A 6,000-nucleotide genomic window follows, 5' to 3' on the forward strand; every position below is an offset into this window, starting at 1 on the left:
CAGAGTCACTTCCCAAGTTGGGAGACGGCACCTAGAGCTGTTGTCCTACATGAATGGATCCTTGAAATCCTAGAACAGCTGATCATGCTCTAAAGAAAACAGGCATCTGTTTTACCCTTAAATTAATTTAATTTCTAAAAGGAGTCCTGGATCTGAGTTCTTAAAAGTGGAAAAGTATTTCCTCCTTCCATTTTCTCAAGACATGTCCTCTGCCACTGATGAGGAAGGAGCTTTAGAATTTTACTTTTAAAATCAACCCTTCCCCCTTTCGCTAGTCATGAGTTCTGTCCAGCTACATATGTCACTAAATACCTGCTGATAGCTTTTCTGAGCATGCTCAGTAGGCATGCATGTAAGGTGCCTACCTAATGTCTGTCAGTTTCCACAAGGTATTATGCAAAAGTTGGCCAAGCAGGGGTGGAGTGCATTTCTGTAGTGTTTGGGATAGACTATACATCTAGGCCAAATAATTCTATTTGTGGCTGTCAAAAGTACACTTAGACTGTTAGTTTACTTTTTGGGTTCACATAATGCTTTTGCAAGACTAAAAAAAAAAATCAATTAACAAGGCCCAGGAGAATTTCTGTAGCTTCTGAAGAGAGGAATTAAGAATTACTTTGAGTAGTTGACAGCACTCAGGAAGTGGCAGTATGCTACTGTCTTTCATTCGATCTCACTTTATCACTCTAACAGGCTTGCTGTTACAAGGATGAACAGGCTGAAAAACATTTCTCTTAAAATTCAAAACAGCTCCACATAAGAGAGCTAACAGATGTGCTCTAATATCATTTTAGAGACTAGTTCATTGGAAAAACAGAGAACCAGGCAACATGGTTTGTAATAACTATAGCTGAAACAAACATATCTAAAAATATACTCTCAGTCACTCTGAGCAAGGCAGTTTTAGACTTCACTAGTCCCCTTTCTTCTGGTTGTGGAACTATTGTTAGAACCAAACCATCATAAATGGGTCTGGATGACCAATTCATAGTAACAATATATGGGACTCAGAAGGTGATAAAAGCAATTTTACCTCCTGTCTAGATTTCTGGACAGAAGCACTGCCATGAAAAGCAAACTTTCCCCCATCTTACTGTGTGCACTGCCTTACAAATGGCGCCATGCAGAGATCTCAAGGAAATTAAAGGGAAAAGCTGAGTTAGAAACAGACTGCACATTCTGGATTGTAGTTTTCATGACAGCTGCTATGCTGCTTCCATATTTGCCTGATTAAATGCAGTTCCTGATCAGTGTCAGTGCAAACAGATTTCTCTTCGTTATGTAATATAGATAAAGCTCCTCTAGAGCCTTTAGAGTTTCCTAATCTCTGTAGAACAGATTCGCCAAAGACTTCTGCATCAGAGTTTAAGAAATTGCAGAGAAATGTTACAATAAAGAAAATGTAGATCTTTATACTCCAGGACAAAGATGTGAAGAAACTATAGGAACACAGAGAAAAAGTTTTATGTTCTATAAAGTCATCAGTCTTCCAGAGGAGAGGTTATGCTTCAGAGAGTTCAAGAGATGAGCATTATTTTGAACTACCCTGTAAATTTCTAAAGATTGTGTCTGATCAGTTCTGATTCAAACTCTTTGTGTCTTTAGAGTCAAATATTGAATGTACTTCTCATCTTAGAAAATAAAGTAACTAAAGAGAATTCATTACTGTCTTGATATTTGGAAACCTCTAAATCCTCCAATTTCAGTGATAAGTTAAGGACTAAAACTTCCATTTATCAAAAATCCTATTCACATAGTAATCCACAAACAGTTACAGTTGGATATGGATTCAATAAAATACTACATTTTAAAGTGATGGGGGGCAGAGATCAAATACAATAGAAAGGGTTCCTCTTTTTAAGCACTGAAAGGCTTAGTTAAGTCACTTGTTTACCCCTTTGGAAAGGTTTACAGACTGTTTTAAATTTTAAACAGCTATGTATGGTTATGCATAGCTCACTATAGTTACACAAGTATATTAATTTTTTGTAAAACCAAGAAACAAAGAAAGAAAATGAAAATGATTGCAGAGTAACTTTTTATTTACAAAAAAGCAAACAAACCATTTCCCCAACTGCAATGAATTGAGAAATTTCTGCATTCTGTACTATGAATATGGTGCAGATCTCTGTATCTTTAGTTATGATGTGTTACTTATTTAAATGGAAGGTGGCTGCAAACAGGGAAAGTCACAAAGGTAAAGACAGTCTTAGGTTTACATCTTCAAAGCAGAAAAGATAACAATGCCTAGGTCACCAACTGGGGAGAACCTATTCATCTGGCTGCATCCAGTGCAGGGTAGTTTACTCTGCTTAAAGTTAAGACTGGAATAAAAAAGGAAGGGGATCTAAAACCTTAGTGACCTTAGAAAAGAGAGAAGGTTTCAGTGAGTTGTGAATGTCTCCCCAGCGTGCATATCAGTAGCAAGCTGACAGGCTAGGAACCAAACACAAAGGAAGTGAGAGAAACTGCAGCAGCCACAATCTATTTATCCCTAGCAATGATGGAATTAACTAGGCTAAGGGAAATTTGCAGATTTAGAAAGGAGTAAGTAATACTCAATCACCTAGCCTTTCATAGTATTATACCAGTTCTTCTATGTGTTGTACTTTTGAACAATGAATCTATAATGCCTTGTTTTTGAAGATATTCTTTTTATGCCAGTTCAAACATAAGCTCTTAGAGACTCCAAACAAATACCCAAGCCATAGGCGACTCAAAGGAGGCATGTGCCCCCCATGACAGGGCCGTCCCTGCTGCCGACGCTAGCGGCAGTGCCTGCGGGTGTCCCCCCCTCCAGATTCAGGAGGCACCAGTCGCCCATGACCCAAGCCTAGGTAGTATTGTGTTATTGAAGTAGCTGGGAACCAAGGGGCTGTAGCAAAAAGACGCAGGCCAAGTACAGGCATTACACATAAACTGATGTAAGTGATCGGAAATTGGTCTACACCCATAACCTAACAAAAGTTTAGTGTACATAGAATGGTTTTAAAACGGTGGAACCTGGGCTAAGATAGACTTGGATCAGTGTGGTCTCAGATTTAATCGATTTAGAGTACTCTGGTATATCAAACTTCTGCATCAAATCCCCTACTGACTCAAGTGAGGTCACTATCTTCTGGCATACTAGGCTGCTTTTCAGCCCCCTGCTAATCCCCACTCACAGGGAGGAGCACTAGCGGCTAGCCCATGCTTGGGTGCTCTGGCCAACTGCCTGGCTGGGCCTGTCCCTGGGCTGTCACAAAGCTGAGTCAGCACAGCCCATTTGCCTATCCTCACCTCTTACCTGCAGCCTACTGTCAGCTGCATGTGTGGGGGAGGAGGGGAGGAACCATTTGCAGCCCAGTATTTTTTTGTCTTTATACAATGACCTTGCTTAGGGGAAGGTGCTCAATGGGAGAAAGGATTGGGCCCTTCAGAGCTCTGGCAATGACAAACGGCAGCAGCAGGAACCCAGTGTGATTGTCAGACACCTGCAGCCACCATCTACCATTCACAAGAACTCTGAGGGCCCTGATCCTTCCTTCTGTGGGGTGCTCCTTTCCCTGCCACATGGCACTAGGCTGCTGGGCACCTGCTGCCACCACCTGACATTCAACAGAGCTCTGTGGGGCCCAACTCTTCCTTCTGTGGAGTGCTCTCCCATCTCTGCCAGCTGGGCTTCTGGGCATGCAATGGTGATCTGTTCTGGGGTTCTCCTGGAAGCCTGGGGCTGGGTGTTGGAGAGGGTCCACAGTGGCAGGTGGTGGGGGTGCACCCACTCATGTCTAGCTGCCAGTCAGGGGTGGCTTAGCTGCTTGGCTCTGCTGAGCATTCTCTGGCAGCCGCGGGAGTCCATGTGGCATGATGGGAGGCATGCAGCAGTGTCCCCTTGGTCATTGCAGACAGCTTGCATGTCCTCCCTACCAAAGAGTGAACATGTGGTCTTATCTACACTGCTTACAGAAACCCATGTAGGGTGAATCAATTCTGCCTCAGGCTTTTTGAACATCTGTACTTAGCCTCAGTCTAAGACTATCTGGGCCATGAAAATATACCCAAATGAGGTATAGGAAACCACCCCTGAAACTTAAGACAGGAGTTGGAAACCTATGGCCTGGGGCCAGATTTAGACAGCAGAGTCACTGGATCTTATGTGCAGAGCCAGGGTGCCCTTGAGGTATATGACAGTAGGTGGCCTTAGCTGTGCTCTGTGGTTGAGGCTTTGCCTGTTTCATGGTGGAAGGTGGGAGACTTCACAGCAGTAGTGGTGGAGGCAGTGGGTAGGGAAATAGGAATTTTAAAATCTTTAATAGAAACACAAGGAAAATCTCCCTCTATTATATCAGCATAAATGTGAAGTAATTTTGTTCATTCCAGTCACTAGAGTCAACGGAATTACCCCAAAATAAGTGAAAGCAGAAATCAGAGTCCTTTTTCTCTGTTTCTTGATCTTCATGGTTTAAGCCAGGGGTGAGCAATTATTTGGGCCCAGGGTCCATATAGGAAGTTTTGATAAGTTGTTGTGGGCTGTGTCAGCCTCCCTCCCAGTCCCCTCCTTCCCCTCCCCTCCCCCCACCATGCCACTGCAACAGCTCACCAAAGCTATCTATGAGGATGGGACTGCAGGGGGTGGGGACTGGTGATAAGACAAGTTTTGCCTTCATCCTTAAGGTAGCAGACAAAATCCCATCATATCAGCACAGGCTCAGGGGTGACCTGGTGGCTGCCTATAAGTACATAAGGGGTGTGCATCAGGATTTGGGGGAATGTCTGTTCACCAGAGCACCCCAAAGGATGACAAGGTCAAATGGTCACAAACTTCTCCAAGACCGTTTCAGACTGCACATAAGGAAAAACTGCTTTAATGTCCAAGATCCCAAGGCCTGAAATAGACTGCCTGCAGAGGTTGTGCAAGCACCTATTCTGGACTCTTTTAAGAAACATTTGGATGCCTATTCTTCCTGGGTTCCTTTGACTCCAGCTGACTTCCTGCTCCTGGGGCAGGGGTCTGGACTCAGTGATCTTCTGAGGTTCCTTCCAGCCATAATGCCGATGAAATCTATACTCTCTCTCATCTGGTGACTTCAGAATTGCAGAAGAAAGGCTGCATCCTGCAAAAAGCTAAATGTAGTCAACTTCCACTAAAATAAATCCATTTTATACAAAATATTGGACTTAATTTCACTAGACTTTTGGTGCTCTCTATCTTGAAGGACTCAGCCTTAATGGAGACAATCATTTACTTTATATCAGTTTAGGTCCTTATTTCATTGAATCTTAAGACCTTCTATATAAGTAACTTCTGTTACCTCACAATTGGTTCTTTTAACAGCCCGTATTTTCAGGTACTTCCATTATTCATTTATCATTTACTTCCGAGTTTCCAGTCAATTCTCCCTTTTTGTTAGTGGCATGACTACTCTATCCTGCTGGCTTCTTTTTTCCCCCCTTTTGCTCAGACTGAGGTAGTAACTGTCTCTGGAACTGATCTGCCTGCCACTCTCTGTTAGCCAGCTCATCCTAAACAAACAGCATGGATTCAACAAGAAACAGAAAATAAAAACAAAATTTTAGTTCAGTCAGGGAGTTTTCAGCATGTAGGTACAGTTCGAAACATACTGAAACAAGTGGGAGTTTTGTCATCAACTTCAGTACGGCCAGGATTTCATCCATGACATGCTAGCGTCCTCCTTCTATGGAAGGTATCCTTATTTACCAGTATTTTCCTAAGTAGTTTCTACCCTTTTGTTTTCCATATAAATACACTGTGTATTGATATATACTGAGCCAGATACTATATTCTCTAGAAAGTTGCTTTGCATAGCTCAGGAAACACAAAATGTCAGCCACCTGTCCTCTAATGGGTAGACAGGAATTATGTTGGTGTAGAGAATCTGAAAGTCTTGAAGTGCCAACAGAGATGGCCTGACATCCATTCCAACTCTGCTGCACTATGCACCAAACACACAATTGTAGCACAATGTTAGGGTTGCTTAAGCATGGGAAAGGGCAGAGCAG

The sequence above is a fragment of the Gavialis gangeticus genome, unplaced genomic scaffold (genome assembly GCF_001723915.1).
Source record: "Gavialis gangeticus isolate Ggan-Ray unplaced genomic scaffold, GavGan_comp1, whole genome shotgun sequence".
Classification (NCBI taxonomy): domain Eukaryota; kingdom Metazoa; phylum Chordata; order Crocodylia; family Gavialidae; genus Gavialis; species Gavialis gangeticus.